General features: G+C 45.2%; 1 non-coding gene across 1 annotated transcript; it reads left to right on the top strand.

Annotated features, from left to right (window-relative positions):
* The first annotated feature begins 2,186 nt into the window (after positions 1-2,186).
* LOC120646548 lies at positions 2,187-2,293 on the top strand. The gene has a single exon (XR_005664452.1). It is a non-coding gene; the product is annotated as a small nucleolar RNA R71 (small nucleolar RNA).
* The last annotated feature ends 15,665 nt before the right edge of the window (positions 2,294-17,958 follow it).

Below are 17,958 nucleotides of genomic sequence, written 5' to 3'. Positions count from 1 at the left end.
GACCCGGGGCAGCGGGACTGCTCACAGGCATGGAATATTCTAGAGTAAGGGGGACGACATGGATTACCCCTTACCTCTTTGCAACTACTCGTACCACAGTAGGACTAGCTGATGTACATGTAAACTACTCGACCTCATTGGAGTAGGACTCTATTAGTACGCTAGGACTTTCCATGTAACCCTATCCCCCCAGGATATATAAGGGTGGGCAGGGACCCTCTGAAAACATCGAACAACATCTAAGACAATACAAACCACCACACAGGACGTAGGGTATTACGCTCCGGCGGCCTGAACCTGTCTAAATCTTTGTGTTCATTGGCAAGATATTTGCATAACCAACAGATTTAAACTCAAGAGAACTCTTATTTTGAAACTAGGCACAACAGACATGATAGAACAAAGCAAAACTCATCCTTTCAACTTACCATAAGGAGTTAAAACATTCTTACCGCGCATGATAGAAAAGGAAAATAAAGCAGTAAATTTTTATTTTGTTTCTGAAAGTTTTTTATCAAATTTTATTGAAAGCAAATAAAGGGATACAATTGACTTAGGGGAGGGAACCTCCCCCAATCTAGCTCTTGGTTTAGGGTCCGAAAAGCAGGACCTTTCTCCATACCTGATTAGGTTGAGGTCGTTTCGTCCGTACCTGGAGAAGTAGTAGCGGTCGATGACGTTTTGTTCTTCTTGTGCCATTTCTTCTTGTTCTTCTTTGATGGCGTAGGCGGCGCAGGAACAGGATCCTCTGATGTTGGATAGACGATTTCCAGATCTTCCCATACTGTATTGGTGATGAAGTCTGGGATCTTCTGGTTGTCTCCCACTGACTCGGTTGGTGGAGTATGAATCTCCCAATCCTCCCAAGTTGGCTTGGACGGGGGGTGATAATCTTGATCTTCCTAACTGGGCTCTGCCCATAATCCCTGTTTCTCACTATCCTCATGAATCAGGAATACCTCCCTCTTGTTTTGAAACTTGAATTTCATGGTCTTTCCCATGATACAGAGGCTGATTCTTCCTGTCCCTACATCAATTCTGGCGTTTGTATCCTTGAGGAATGGTCGCCCAAGTATGAGCGGGATTCCATGATCTCCTTCCATATCAAGGACTACGAAGTCCACTAATATGTAGGTATTCTTGACTTTTACCATTAACCTTTCCATAACTGCTTCTGGATATCTTATCGTGGAGTCCGCCAGTTGAACACACATAGTGGTAGAGGAAATTGATGGATAGCCCAGCTTCTCGAATGTTACCTTGGGCATGATGTTGACGCTGGCTCCAAGGTCACAAAGGGCATGATCAAATTCACAATCAAAGATTGAGCAGCTAATCACTGGGGTTCCGAGATCTCGCCCCATGCACCTCTTCTTGGCCGTGTGAGATTCTCTGCATAGCTGAGGGGTGTCCTGCTAAGTGGCTCTTTCCACATAGCATTGATGATATTGACGCTCTCTAGAGTTGATTCGGGCTGCTCCGGAATCTTCCCTAGTTTAGCAGCAGGTGTAGCAGCAGCTAATTGAGCCAATTGAGTTTCTAGCGCCTTATTGAACCTCAGCTGGTTCTTCATAGCCGCGGAGAATCCGTCCATCTTAGCATGGATGGTCTCCATATATTTGTCTATAGCGGCCAACTTCTTCTGAAGGGACTCATTGATCTTCGCTTGGCCGCAGACAAGATCTCTCAAGGTAGGTTGGTTGGGATTGAAATAATTTGAATTCCCATTACCTCCTTGGTAGTATGGGCGTAGTTGATTCCACCCCTGACCTCCTTGTGGACGAAACCCATTGTTGTTGCCATTTGAGGAATAGTGCTTCTTCTTGGGTTTTTGGGCAATTGTCGCTCGAATGTCCAACATTCCCACAGACCTCGCATGTCATGCGAGTTTCCAAGCTTGAAGAGTTTGCATTTGAGCCTTATCTTGGGAATAATCCTCAAATTTCTTGAGGAGGAGATCAATCTTCATAGCGAGCATGTCGGCCTCCTTGACGGAGTGCATACCTCGCTGGCACGGTTGGAGGCGATCATCGCTCCAACCTTGGTTGGACACCATCTTCTCGATCAAAGATGTAGCTCTTTCAATGGTCAGCGAGAAGAAAGCTCCACCTACAGCGGCATCCACATGATCATGGGATGACTGGGTCAACCCGTTGTAGAAGTTCTGTAGAATGAGCCAATTGTCCATTCCGTGGTGCGGACATGCCAGATTGTACTCCTGAAGTCTCTCCCAAGCTTCAGAAATTGACTCATTTGATGCCTGCTGGAAGTTCGAAATCCGACCATGAAGAGCATTGGTTTTGCCTGTTGGGAAGGATTTTGAGAGGAACGCTTTGGCACATTTGTCCCAAGTATCCACAACAGCCTTGTTAGCATAAAACTATTGCTTCGCTCTCTCCAGGAGAGAGAACGGAAATAGACGGAGCCGGATTGCATCTTGCGATACACCCTTGATAACAAAAGTACTGCAGAGCTCCAGGAACTGCTGGAGATGAGCGCTGGCATCCTCATTGGCTTTGCCACAGAAAGGGCTGGCCTGCACCATCGCAATGAGACCCGTCTTGATCTCTAAATTTTCTCCTCCGGTGTTAACCTCGGGCCCGGTAGGGACTGGTTAGCAGACGGAGCAGAGTAATCGCAGAGTGTCTTCTGGGCCATAGCTTGAGGAGCTAACGACGATGCGATGACTGGTTCGGCTGTCGAGAGTGGTCTCCGAGGTGATACGAGACGAGCTCGCGTCCTCCTCAAAAGCAACTCTGGATCGGAATGAAAGTTTTGCGGCAATACGAAACCAGTCATACACTACCCTGTTTTCATATCAATAAAGCCAAGTTAGCTTGTTTAGCAAGCGAATACCAATTTTGATTTTGTTCATAACTTTGTCTATATACTTCAATCTGTGCCTTCCCCGGCAACGGCGCCAAAAATGCTTGTTGGTGCCTACCAACGTCACCACCGGGAAACAGCGATGACGCTTGCAGACGCCAATTGGGGTGGCAGGTATTTTATGAACCACGAATAAATCCTCAAGCGCACGGAATACCGCTGTAGCATTTTACCCGGGAGTAAACCGGGGTGTCATTTATATTTCTATAGGGAAGGTGGTGAGTGAAGAGATATAGACTAGTTGATGAACTTTATCTAGATTGGATATTCTCAGGCATAAATAGGGGTAAGATAATAACATGGTAGGAGGTAGTGTGACACACACACACGAACTACCCTCTTGGATAAATAAAAGAAAAAGATAAAAGACGCTCTAGGCCGGGAGCAAGGCAGAAGTTAGAGCTCGAGTCAACTGTGCTAGGCTAGCTATATCTATACTTTCTCATTGGTTAGCTCGTCAGAGATTAAACTACACAACAGGGAGATCGCTATCGAAGCAACAGGAGGAGCCCATACACCCCGGTGACTTTATGTACCTCCTACCCCCCATACCGAATGTGGAGGATTACTCGGGCTCGGACAGGGCTATCACCACCTGTCGGCTACCTCTACAAACTGTGGGTATAGTTGACATCCAGCAACTCTTAGCTAATCTAGACACCATGTCTACACTACTAACGGATACTCTAGTGTCCCGCATGGGGACCCCACCCTCTGGATGGACAGACATCACACTAGAGCAATCATTCGAATACTGGAGTAGTTGATAGAGTTCTAATAACGAAATACTAACCATCTCCAGCACAGGGCGATCATACAATGCAAGCATTGAATAATAACGCAACCATATCAAGAAGCATATATCCGACAACTCAGAACATACTTCGAGCAGATATCGGTAACCATAGTCTAATTCTATTACAAAAAACTGAATATTATAAGAGAGAGCTAGAGATGAACCCATACCAGAACTCTCGAGCAACTCTAGCGACTCGATGACTCCTAGACTTCTCCTAAACTCCACTAAGCCTAAAGACTATGCAAGATGTGAGTGAGGTGACGGTGTGTGTGTGTGTGTTCTCATTCTCTACCCCCGCCCCTTATATTTATAGTAGGGAGCCACGGGTGAGAACCTCTGCAACCGACCTAGGGGACCAATGGGGAGACGCCACATGTCTTGGTTGAGGTGGTAGATCGGTCGGCCTGCCCGGGCCACCTACCGCCCCCAACTTCTTCTGGTAGGCTGTCCTAGGCCTCCTTGTCTGATCCACATTGGGGTTGGCCTGTCTTGACTTGTCTGAATTGGGTTCTTGGGCTACAATTGGTCCATTTGAGCCTGAATCATTGCTCTGATATTTTTTGTGATTTTATGTCGGGCCGAAGTGTGCTTGCAACCTGCATATTAGCTCCAAAATACAACTTGCATGTTCTAAAAGGTAAAGTGTGGTTTAGGGACTTTATTGAATAAGGATGCATGTAAGAAATGCAAACTCTCATGATTTTCTGATCAAGTTGACGCCTAAAAATGATCATTAGTGAGCGTCAACAAGCTACACCCCCTTCAATCAACACTTCCACTCCAATGGAAGTCGACTTAGTTCCGCAAGAAACCAGTCGAGAGGTCATAATGATTGAAGTTGATTGGTGTGCTACATTCATCGACTACATCAAGGATCAAGTACTTCCTCCAGGAATTAAAAAGGATGATGCAGAAGCAATACGCATCATGCGTCGCAGCAAGAATTACATCCTTGTTGATGATAAACTCTACAAACGAGGCGCAGGATCTGGTGTCCTCATGAAATGTGTCACAACAAAAGAAGGAAAAGAGATCCTACAAGAAGCCCACGAAGGCACATGCGGAAACCATGCAGCTTGCGTACCCTGGTTGGTAAAGTCTTCAGATCAGGATTTTATAGGCCAACAGCATTATCAGATGCAGAAGCACTCGTCAAACTATGTCAAGGATGCCAGTACTTCGTCAAACAGAATCACTTGCCTGCTCACAACTTGATCACCATACCTCCGTCTTGGCCATTCGCCTGCTAGAGTCTGGACATGATCGAACCACTCCCCACAGCGCCAGGAGGTTTTACACACATATTGGTGGCGGTTGACAAGTTTACTAAATGGATTGAAGTCAAGCCAATCACGAAAATTTTGTCAGATTGGGCAGTAGAGTTCATCAGTGAAATACCCCACAAATTTGGATTTCCTAATACCATTATAACTGATCTGGGATCAAACTTCGCCTCGCAAGAATTCTAGGATTACTGTGAGAACTCCTTCATTGACGTCAAATACGTGTCAGTCGCACATCCAAGAGTCAACGGTCAAGTAGAACGCATCAACGGATTGATAATTGATGGACTAAAGAAAAGGATCTTTGAGTCCACAAGCAAAAAGGAGACAAATGGCTTGCAGAGTTACCAATGGTAATCTGGGGGCTACGCACCCAACCAATCAAGGCTACTGGTCAGACTCTTTTTTTTTCTAGTATATGGCTCCAAAACAATACTGTCAGCCGACATCATGTGGAAGTCACCTCGTCTAGAGATGTATGACACAGCACAAGCAGATGGCAGTCGCCAATTAGAGCTGGACTCACTCGACGAGATGAGATGCAATGCTTTTCTACGATCCACTCAATAGCTCCAAAATACGCGACGTTATCACGATCGCAATATCCAGAGAAGGTCTTTCAACATGGGAGATATTGTCCTCCGCAGGATTCAGGATGAAACGAGCCTACATAAACTCAACTCATGATGGGAAGGACCTTTTATCGTCACCAAAGTCACAGGACCAGGCTCCTATCGACTGATTTACCCAGACGGACTGGAAGTGCCCAATTCATAGAACATTGAACACCTACGGAAGTTCTACCCATAGGCCACTACTAGGGATTTCTCCTGATTTGAATTTTAATAAAGGAACACAGTGTCCGCCTCATCAGAATGTGGAATTCAGATCAAAGACATCCGTTAGCTCTGCCACCATCGGCTACCTTGACTACCAACCTTTCTTTGTTAAATCAAAGTCAAAGGTACGGCCTATCGAGTAGTCGAGGCTAAAAGACATGCTCTCCGCGGCCCTAGAGACAAGTTCTGTACCTCCTTTAGGAGTCGTTACTCCGTCAGCTACCTCGAGTACCAACCTTTCTTTGTTAAGTCAAAGTCTAAGGCACAGCCTATCGAGTAGTCGGGGCTAAGAGACATGCTCTCCGCGGCCCTAGAGACAAGTTCTCTACCTCCTTCTGGAGTCATTACTCCTTCGGCTACCTCGAGTACCAACCTTTCTTTGTTAAGTCAAAGTCAAAGGCACGGCCTATCGAGTAGTCGGGGCTAAGAGACATGCTTTCTGCGGCCCTAGAGACAAGTTCTCTACCTCCTTCCGGAGTCATTACTCCTTCGGCTACCTCGAGTGCCAACCTTTCTTTGTTATGTCAAAGTCAAAGGCACGGCCTATCGAGTAGTTGAGGCTAAGAGACATGCTCTCCGCGGCCCTAGAGACAAGTTCTCTACCTCCTTCAGGAGTCACTACTCCTTCGGCTACCTCGAGTACCAACCTTTCTATCAAAGGCATAGTCTACCAAGTAGTCAGGCTAAGAGACATGCTCTCTGCAACCCTAGAGATAGGTTCTCTAACTTCTACACCAAACATCCACTTCACGATTCCTTATTGCTCAGGCAAGGTTTCCCGAAAAAATTGGATAACTCGTATTCAAACATGTCATAAGTACATGGCAATCAGAAGACACAGTACATCCTACTATTCTATCATCTTTACAATCTGATCAAGTACAGGCGCAGCTTCCTCAACATATTTGATGAACTGGCCATGATCACATTTGGCACACATGCCATCACCAAGAAGGGATTTCTTCGCCGAAGGCCAATAGGACTTAACAAGTCCCAAAGCCTACGCTACATAATTCCTAGAAGTCTCGGCCAAGTAGCCGGCAATCTTCTGAGGAGCATTCTGCAACCGACCAATCGAGTTACTGCTGGAATCTTCGACTGGATCGACCAAATCGACAACAGCCTGAGCAGCCATCTTGAGTTCTCGCAGCTCCTTTTGGTGGCTCTTGGTCCCATCTATTGATAGCACAAGAGGAACATCAACATCTAGGCGACCAAACAAGAGAGATCCACAGCAAGACAATACAGGAAGTTACCTCGATTCTTCTAAATTACTTCCTTCAATATCTTAACCTTTTGCTCGAGTGCCGCCTTATCTTTCTTCAAAGCAGCATTCTCCTTCTCGAGCAAATCAATCTTTTGGAGATCCGCAGCCGCTTCCTTCAGTTTCTGTGACTTCAGATACGAGCGATTGGCCAGTTGCTACATAACAATTCACAATCAGCTTCAAGTTCACAAGCTCATACAGAAGATAAAAAGTACTCGGATTCAGTACTTACCACAGAGAATTTGGAATTCACGAACATTTTCTTGGAATTTCTTCATATTTCCAAGCGTGAGCTGCGCATCATCTTCAAGATCTTCGCCATAATAATATTGAAAAGGAGGAGGGGATGCTATAATTTCATCCACAAAGTCATCACTCGACTGCCCCCTTCTCCTCAAGTTCTACCGACGCACCTGCTGTTCTCTCTTCATGAAGCAGTCGAGCAACCAGAAGAATCTTTGAACCATTATAAGGTGGTATGATCGGCTCACCAGTCGGGATTTCTTCTGGAGGTTGAGTCACTGCTTCATCAGTCTTCTATGATGACTTCTGCACACCAAAAGCAGTAGCACCAGCAGCAGGACCCTCCTCGAATACCCACCTTTGCTTAGGCGCGGGTCCAGAGCTACAACAGAAACAAAGATATCAGACATCAAGCACAAACAAATCAAAAGAAAATGTACCAAAGTACTCGATTGACTTCCTGATATCAATGCTAGCCCTCCTCTTCCGCACAGTTGTCCTTGGTCTTTTGGGACAACTTGTGCCGGCTTCGGGCTCAGGGCTGTCCTCCCGATCCAAGGACTCGACGGCTTTACCCTTCACATATTCTATAAGGCTAGTACCCTCATCAGAACCTTCGTCCGATAAATCATCCAAATCTGCTAGATCCGGGTGAGAATCAATGAATGGTCGACGAGAACTTGGGGTTTGATGAAGCGGCCGATAAACTTCTGGCAATGGAGCATCACTCCGGAATACAAGCAAATTATTCTGCAAAGACAGACAATATTCAGCCCATAGTCACAAAAGAAAGGAAAAACCACTCGAAGGTTTAAAAAATTACTAGATTTGGCGGATTCTTATGTCGATACAGTTTAGGGAGCTCTGGCACATCATCTACTCCCTCAAAAATGCTATACAGAAGCATCATAGCTTCATCTGGATGAATTATTTCTGAAGAAAACCTAGAAGGATCTTCCTGACCAGAATACTCAAACCTAGCATTGCAACGCTTCAGCAAGGGTTGAATCTGCCTCCCAAGCCAGGAAAAAACAAACTTCGCACCGGTTACTGTTGGTACATTGTAATGTCACAAATAAAATCCGCAAGTGCACGGATACCGCTGTAGCTTTCACCCAAGAGTATTCCAGGGTATCGTATCCACTGGGGAATGTGACTGCACTATCTACGGGTTCAGGCTCATCCAAGGACACACATGCTGGTGTTGGAGAGATAGAAGAGAGGACTTCCTAAGATCTAGAATCTATGTTTCGAAGAAGGGATCACATCGACGTTATACTTCGAGCTACTAGTTTCGACCGGCTTATACAAGTCGATGGCTCCAATAATACATGCTCTATCCAATATCCGAATATGGAGGATTACTAGGGCTCGAACAGGGCTATCACCACCTATCGGCTACCTCTACAAACTGTGGGACTATCAGACAACTGAGTGGTATAGTCCAGCCTAGACACCACGTCTACGTGTTTCCCTACAAACCTTAGCCTTGGCCAAGACTTGCCTTTTCTATCTGGGGTCTTAAGCTAAGATCAAATGCTACCCTCTAAGCATACACATCAACTTATATAAGGCAGAGATGATAACTTGCAATCTAAACTTGGAATGATGCGGGTGCGTTGCATAGCCCGAACGATATTCGTCGGTAGGCATATGTTCCATAGGGGCATGTGAACGTGGTCTTGATTTGATCATTTGGGATGGATGGGTATTTGATGGTAACCAGAATAACCATCAAGGAAATAGAAGTAGGAGTGCTTCGCCAACCGCTCTAGCATCTCATAGATGAAGGATAGTGGGAAGTGATCCTACTTTGTGGCCTTGTTGAGTTTTATGTAATCTATACACATCCTCCATCCCATGACGGTTCATTGAGGAATTAGCTCGTTCTTGCTATTTTCCACCACCATCATGCCTCCTTTCTTGGGCACGACTTGAACTAGGCTTATCCACTCACTATGCGGCACATGATAGATGATTCCGGTGTCTAGGAGTTTGAGAACCTCTTTCTTCACCACGTCCCTCATAGCATTGTTCAACCTTCTTTGGGGTTCCCTAGATGGCGCTATCTCGGTGAGTGCAAAGAGCGGAATTGATGCCCTTGAGGTCTTGTAGGGTATAGCCTAGGACTGATCGATGCTTCTCTAAAATGGCGATGAGCTTGTGTGTCTCCTCTTTTGAGAGTTTGTCGCTAATGATCACAGGAGACTTTATATCACTATTTAGGAAAGCATATCTAAGCCCGGAAGGTAAAGGCTTCAGCTCAATCGGAGGTCGTGATGGCTTTTCAGTCTCGGGAAATTCAAAGGTCTCCTCGGAGTCTTCTTCTGCCTTGATGACTTCTTCCGGAATTTCCTCGATATCCTCCTCGAGGACTGAGTCAAAAGACTCGAAAGTGGAATTGGCCATGATTTTCTCGATTGGCTATGGAGTAGGGAGATCTTCCACTGAGCATTTTAATGCTTGATCCACAAGAATGTGGAGAATGTCCTTCCCTAACTTGATGTTTAAACATCTGAAAGCATCTAGGCCCCTAATTCGAGTTTTGGTAATTAATGAAAATGTTTTGTGGATTAACAATTTCATTCGAGATAATGAGCATAGGTTGATCCACGGATGAAAGGGATTTGGTTGTGAACGTGTGAAGTTTGGAGATGATATGCAAAGCTCGGGCTCAAGGCAAAGGTATAAAATAGGGCTTTTGTATTTTACAGGTCACAAGGCGTTTAGTGGATGAAAAATGACCGGATTTGTTGGATAGATAGCCGTACTATCAAGAGGGGTTGTGTACTCGTGCTTGACGGGTCTTTAGTGCTATTTTGCTCAAAATGTCTAGGTGCATGCATGAGGGCTAACGATGGTTTGACAAGATTTGAAAAAGAACAAGTTTGAGAGCTGACTGCACAAGCGCAGACAGTCCGCTCCCTGGAGCGCGGACGGTCCGCACCCGTACCAGAGAGCATGATTGGCTCTGGTGGAAATTAGATGTGATTGGCGGACAGTCCGGCTCAGGTGGGCGGACGGTTCCGCCTCTCTAACTCAAAATGTACCAGAGAGCGTGTTTTCTCTGGTTGGGCTTAATATATGTGCTGCGGATGGTCCGCTCCTGGGGCGCGGACGGTCCGCCGGCTAATTTCAAAGTTGTACCAGAGATGATGTTCGTCTCTGGTGGTGTGGAACACTTAACTGCGGACGGTCCACTCCTGGGGCGCGGACGGTCCGCCAGGGTTGTAACGGCTAGTTCTGACACGCATTAAATGCACTCTGACTCTCTAGCTTATAACGGCGGACGGTCTGGTTTTTGAATAGCGGACGGTTCGCGACTTCGCAGAAAAGAGTGTAATGGATAGTTTTTGAGGGGATGTCTATATATACCCAATGCCCGGCCATTGGGTCTTTCTCTTGGCCATTTGGACTGCATACTTGACACTATAGAGCTAAGGCATCCCTCTCTCACACACACTTGCTTAGAGATTGCATTCTTGAGAGTGTGAGGGCTTCCTAGTGCATTGCATCAAGAGTTTGAGCTTTGTGGCACTAGGGAAACTTCAAGCAAGCGTCATCGACTTGTTACTCTTAGGAGTTGCCGCTCCCTAGATGGCTTGGAGAAGAGAATTTCATGGAGCTCCTCCAAGGAGATTGTTGAAGAGCCCCGATTTCGGTTGTGAGAGGTCTTGTGCTCACCTCACCGGAGTGGTGAAGAGCAACTCTAGTGGAATCGAGGTGTGGAGCGGTTCCTTGATTCAAGCTGGCTCAAGATCAAGAGGTTCTTGATAGAGGAGCGGTTGATTCTTGGAATCCACCTCAATGTGGATTAGGGGTGACCGGCAAGCCATCGACACCACGGGATAAATTCGTGTGTCAAGCTTGGTTACCTCTCTTGCTCACTTTAATTCTTGTTTTTACTTTGAGCAATTTACTTTACTAGAGCTTGATTTGTATCTTGTCACCCTAGGTTGCAAACCCATCTAGACATAGTAGTAGCATGACATAGGGCTTTCCTTTGTTACTAATTAAATTTCTCTAGTGTTGTTGGTTTTAGATTTTAAACCGCCTATTCACCCCCCTCTAGTTGGTGTTCTTGATCCAACAAGTGGTATCAGAGCTAAGTACTCCATTAATTGCGGATTTAACCATCTTGGAGTAGAACAATGACTAGTGATAATGGGATTCATGTTGGGAAGCCACCGTTCTTTGATGGGAACAATTATGATTATTGGAAGATTAGGATGTCGGCTCATCTCAAAGCCATGAGTACAAAGCTATGGAGAGTAGTAAGTGATGGATATGTCATTTTGGACTCAAAGAAATTGACACCCCTAGATGAGGAAAATGAGATACTAAATGATCAAGGGGTTAATGTGCTCTTTAGTGCTCTTGATATGACTGAATTTAATAGTCAAGAGCCTCACAAATGCAAATGACATATGGAAGAAGCTCATGGAAATTCATGAGGGCACATCAAGTGTGAAGGAGGCCAAGTTATATTTGCTTAAGGCCAATTTTAGTGAATTTACCATGAAGAAGGATGAGAGTATAGCCGAGATGTTCGACCGGCTAAATGACATTGTGAATGACCTCAAGGGACTTGGATTTGAGGTACCGGATTCGGATTTCAACCACAAGATGAAGCTCATGGGGGAGAAATTGATATGAAAAAGAAAAGTGTGGCATTCAAAGCTCAAGATAGCAAAAATGAAGAAGAAAGTGGGTGCCAAGAAGAAAAATCGGATGAGGAGATGGCTCTCTTTGTCAAGAGATTCAATAGAATGATGAGCAAGAAGAACTTTGGCAAGAGAGGTCAATCATCAAGAAAAAATCCTTTTGTGGACAAGACTTGCTTCCAATGTGGTGAAGTAGGTCATATCATTGTCAATTGTCCAAACAAGAAAGATGACAAGAATAAGAAGGACAAAAAAAATAATGAAAAGAAGAAGAAGAAGTTCATCTAGAAGAAGAAGAATGGCCAAGCTTATTTTGTTGAATGGGATTCCGATGCAAGCTCTGATGATGATGATGATGATGATGATGATGACAAGCCATCCAAGGGAGTTGCCGGGATCGCCATCAAGGAGGCTCCATCACTCTTATCTACACCACATTGTCTTATGGCAAAGGGTGGTGCAAAGGAACAAAAAGATGGTGAACTTGATGAACTTTCATATGATGATCTTGTTGAAATGCTCAATGATGCCGATGAATTCATGACTAAGGAAAAGGCTAAGTCAAAGGATTTGAAGTTGAAGTTTACTTCTCTTCAAGTTCCTATGAGGAGCTAAAGACTTCTCATGAGAATCTCAAAGAAACTCATGAGAAGCTTGAGGAAGCTCACAATACCTTGCTTAATCATGAAAGAAAAGCAACATTGAGCATTGGTGTTAGTTGTGATTTAATTGATGATAAACCTTATGGCTCTAGCTCTACTAGTTCTTTTTGCACCAAAATTGATAAGTTCAGGAGCGGTCTCAAAAATCGAATCTACTGATTGGCTTTCTAAGGGTTCTGATTTGATTTCTGAAGGTTCCTCATGACACATCTCGGGTTCTGTGAGAACTGGCTCATGGATACAAATGAAAGAGGTTCTGTCCAAAATTTTGTTAAGGACTTCCCTGCCTTCGGATGGGGTAAGATGAGCGAAAGATCCTCCAGAAGTAAGGTCGAGATGGTGTGCAGACTCCTTGTCAAGACCAGTCTAAAAATGCTAGAGCAATAAATGATCAGGTAATGACAAGTCTGGACCTGATTTTACCAATAAGGTAAATCGAGCCCAAGCTACACCGATTAATTCCTTATCATTTTGACAGAAAGTTAAAATTTCCGTCCGTAAGGCACATATTCGTGAAAGCGGGAAGAACGCAGAACAGAATCTGTGCCGAAGTTCAATCCAACTTCCATTCACAGAGCCTACAACACGAATGTACTATTGTTTCGCCTCCTCGAAAAGGGAGAAAGGAAAAAACTTCCATTTAAGAGTTTCGTGTGTCATGCCCAAAATTTTCATGCACGAACACACTTGCTCAAAATCGCGCAGATGATGGTAGGGATTTTCACAATTCCTTCCTGAAAAAGAATTTTCCTGAACTAAGGCTATAAAGCCTGAGTTGAGTTCATAGTTATTGGAATGAATTGGGTCAGCGGAAGATGCTGGCTCATAGAACTCGCTCTTGGGTGAAGAGAGCTATAAAAGGGATAGCTGCTCTATAGACAATGGGGGTTGAGGTAGAATCAAAGAAAAAGAAGATATGAGGACGACTGAGTCTGAAGATAATGTAGCTACCGTTCCCCGACAACGATGCCAGAAATCTTGTTGGTACTTTGTAACGTCACAAAAAAATCTGCAAGTGCACGGATACCGCTGTAGCTTTCACCCAAGAGTATTCTAGGGTATCGTATCCACTGCGGAACGTGAGTGCACTATCTACGGGTTCAGGCTCATCCAAGGACACACATACTAGTGTTGGAGAGATAGAAGAGAGGACTTCCTAAGATCTAGAATCTATGTTTAGAAGAAGGGATCACGTCGCCGTTATACTTCGAGCTACTGGTTTCGACCGGCTTATACAAGCCGATGGCTCCAATAATACATGCTCTATCCAATATCCGAACGTGAAGGATTACTAGGGCTCGAACAGGGCTATCATCACCTACCAGCTACCTCTACAAACTGTGGGACTATCAGACAACTGAGTGGTATAGTCCAGCCTAGACACCACGTCTATGCCTTTCCCTACAAACCTTAGCCCTGGCCAAGACTTGCCTTTTCTATCCAAGGTCTTAAGCTAAGATCAAATGCTACTCTCTAAGAATACACATCAACTTATATAAGGTAGAGATGATAAATTGCAATCTAAACTCTAATTCTAAATAAGAAAGTCTCGAACACTTACAACCGAATAAGAATCCGTCGAGGTACAAGAGGAGAAGAGTGCCGACAAACCCGGCACGTCCCCCGACTCCTCCTCACTCTCCTCCTCTTCTTCTACACCTCCTAGTCTTCCTAAGCATCTAGGATGAAGTCCTCAAGCTCCAAGGGAGAAAGGTGAGTTGAGTTGTGTTGTGTGGTGGGTTTCATCAAACACACCACACTAGTGTATAGGAGGGAGCCACGGGGTGAGCTACAGCCAGGCCTCATCAAACCGACATAACCAACCAATGGGAGACCTCCACATGGAACCTGAAGGCGGTGGGGCCCACTAGGCTGTCGGCCGACCACCTAGTGGGCCCACTGACCTTCCCCTTTTGGCCTGTGGGTTATTTCCCGGGCCCATTTGTCATAGGTACGGGAGTTGACTTCTGGTGTGTTGATTTCTTGCTCTGGTGGGCCCTCTAATCCATGTTTTTGACACGTGTCGTGCCCTGATTTGCTGGAACATCATGTCTTGGATCATGCCTCACCATTATGCTGCAAAATTAGCTCAAAATCACCTGCACACATTCTAAAACATCATCTGTGGAATTTGTTAGTAAATAAGTCTATCCTAGCATTTATTCTACATTATGGTTTAATTTTGTGCAGGAGTTGATGGTCAAAATGGGTCGTTAGTGACCGTCAACAAGATCCCCCACACTTGGCCCTTTGCTCGTCCCGAGTAAAGGTCAGGACTAAGGTGCCTTGGCATCTTCCTGATAGAACATCCTGCACAAAAGTTATTCCATACCTTGCTTTTGCTTGTGAACTTGAATGTGTCTACCATGATATCTTGAGTTGTTGAAGAACGGAATGATCTTGGCTTCAAGTGTCATCCTGTCATGCTGCCAGACTTGGGGATTTTTGAAAAAAATTTAATAGAAACAGGTGTTCATGGTCTTGCTCTCTTCTATGGATCTCTCAAAGTCACTCATAACTTCTTTATCAAAACTTACCCTTACTCTACCTCACCGGCCTTGATGGCGTATGTGGAGTTTAATTGGTAGGGCAAAATCTGCTTTGACTCAAATCTGTTGCAAGGTCAAAGATTGGATCCGTAGGTTGATACTTATATTTATGGACTGATTAGGCTAGTGCACAAATAATTACATGCTCATTTTCATGTCTGACTTTATTTTTTGGGTCATGATTCTTTGGCATGCCATCTCTCTCTCTCTGAATATTACTGTCAGACAGTATTTAAGGAGCATGGGTTTCATCTGAACATATAACCTTTAATCAGGAGCGTAAACAAGGTAAACCATAATGGGTCACAAAATTTGATCAAGCTCAACATGTAGTCAAGAGGCATATGCACGGGATTTTCAAGTGGAAAGTATCATATGGCTTTGGTAGGACGACATAAAGAGGAAAGACCATGAACTCAGTTTTGTTTTTATAAAATTCCCAAACTGGTCAACACGAAAGAGATGAACAACTTTAAATCAGACATATCATGTTAGTCAATAGCTAAGCATCATGGGGTCCTATAAGATATGGTTCACAAACTTAAGCGCATCATGAAAAACATTTATGCAAGCATCTATCAAGAACTCCTGTTAGCATATTCTTAAACAATTTCAAGTATTTGGAACGTATTGCTCATGTTTAGAAACACTAAAGGGAGGAAACAAGTGAGGTAGTGCAAACTCAGGATTTGGAGCTGGAGGTGCGCGTGATGTGTGAATGTGATAGTAGCGTGAATGTGTGGCGTCATGGGATCTCCCCCCCCCACACACACTTGTTTTCGACCTGCTCATCGATCATAGACAAAACAAAACATGAAAGATAAAGGGGCCCTGCTGGCATTAACACCAGGGAGCCAATGTTTTTCAATCCAAACAAATTAAATAAACCTAGGGCCCAAAACATGAAAGATAAAGGGGCCCTGCTGGCATTAACACCGGGGAGCCAAAGTTTTTCAATCCAAACAAATTAAATGAACCTGGGGCGCGACTAAACCTAGACGAAAAGACTAAAGACTAGTGCCCGAACTAAACTAATGATAACGAGGCATCTCGTCTAAGATTCCTACTCAAAGTCCTGGATTCCTAGTGCCTTCACTAGGCGATCCATCTTATCATCAAGGAACTTCATGTAGAGGTCGAGGTCTTCTTGCATCTCCCTGATCTCCAGCCTCAACCTTTGTTGAGATGTGTTCAATCTGGCATTGGCCATATGAGCATTTGTGAGCTCACTGGAAAATTTCCCCACCACAGTTTTGCCTTGATGATCTTCAACCTTGGCTACTGGTCGCACTCCAAAGATCATGATACGTGGTTGGAGTGGTGGCTCATCAGGAGATATCTTGTTGCGCTGGTAATCGTGACTGATTACTCGGCCCTCCTTGGTTACCCAAGAATGCACGTACTCCTCATTGGGCTTTAGCCTTGGCCCGGGTGCATTCTCATCTTGGAACAGTTTGACCGTGAAGACTTCCAACATCTTCTTCGAGGGTCTGTTCCGAGGTTTATGCTGCCGTCCCTCCATAGGAGGTGCTTCACCAGGCGACAGGGAGCCACCAGAGAGGCCGGGAGCCGAGTGGACCCGTGGGGCCGTCTGCCGACCATGTTGGTCGGCCGATCTACCCCTGGCGCCCCTCGGGTCCCTCCTTCTGGGGGTGCTTTGAGGTGTTGCTGGTGAGGCCGCGGATACATAGAAGACTTCCTCTTGAAGGGCTTCCACGAAGTATTGCTCCATGGGGCTAAGAGGGTTGTCTTGGCAAATTCCGACTCGACAAATGGAACTATCTCCTTGTTGGCCGTGGCAGGTGGTTTATGGGATTCAGTTGGAATCAATGGAGGCTTTGGAGTAGATGGAAACAAGGTGGAGAAGAGAGGGTTTAAGTTTTCTGGAAGAGAGGTACGAGAACTCCTCTTTTCTCCTCACGAACGTCGTCGTCCCTCACGGATTTGGGCTCAAGGTGTGTCAAGGAGGCCGTGCACCAAAGCTGGGCCACATTGGGGCCAGCCCATGCTCGGATGACCAGGGGAGTCGGCCGACCACTGATAGGCCCCAGTTTGTGCTGGTCAGCAGGTGGGGTCGAGTAAATTAGAGTTATGATGAGCCCACCTGCCCTTTTGGCCTATAGGGCTCTTAATTAGATATAAACATGTGATCAACTAAGTCAATCACGTCTTTCTCTTCATCAAGAGCTTTATTATGATCTAGGAAGAGCTTAAGTCATTGATTGTTTACCTTATAGGCGTTACCGTCGTTATCTTGTATCATGATGGCTCCATGAGATGATGTGTCGATGACTCGGTACGGTCCTAGCCATTTGCTTTGTAGCTTTCTGTGACCAAATAACTTGACCTTGGATTTGAAAAGTAATACCCTGTCTCCTGGGTTGAAACTCTTAGGCTTCAACCGCTTATCATGTCATCTCTTGGTTCTTTCTTTGTAGATCGAGGCACTATAATAAGCTTTGTCTCTCCATTCCACCAGTTCCGAGATCTGATGCCTCTGGTACTCTCCGGCTTGTTTTAAATCCATGTTCCATTTCCGGATAGCCCAGTGCGCTCTGTGCTCCAGGGTCGGTGTTTACCGCCAAGCCTGCTCAGGGATACCCTTAGCAGTAGGGTTTGTAGGTAGGGATCGACTGCTCTAGAACTCGATGGTACAAGGAACACAAAGATTTAGACAGGTTCGGGCCATGAGTTTGCGTAATACCCTATATCCTGTGTGGTTTGTATTGCCTTAGGTGTTGATGATTGTTTGGAGGGGTTCCCTGC

Source organism: Panicum virgatum, chromosome 8K (genome assembly GCF_016808335.1).
Source record: "Panicum virgatum strain AP13 chromosome 8K, P.virgatum_v5, whole genome shotgun sequence".
In the NCBI taxonomy this organism is placed as follows: domain Eukaryota; kingdom Viridiplantae; phylum Streptophyta; class Magnoliopsida; order Poales; family Poaceae; genus Panicum; species Panicum virgatum.
Note: the sequence above shows the minus strand (reverse complement) of the source record. Positions and strands in the feature narration are given on the sequence as shown.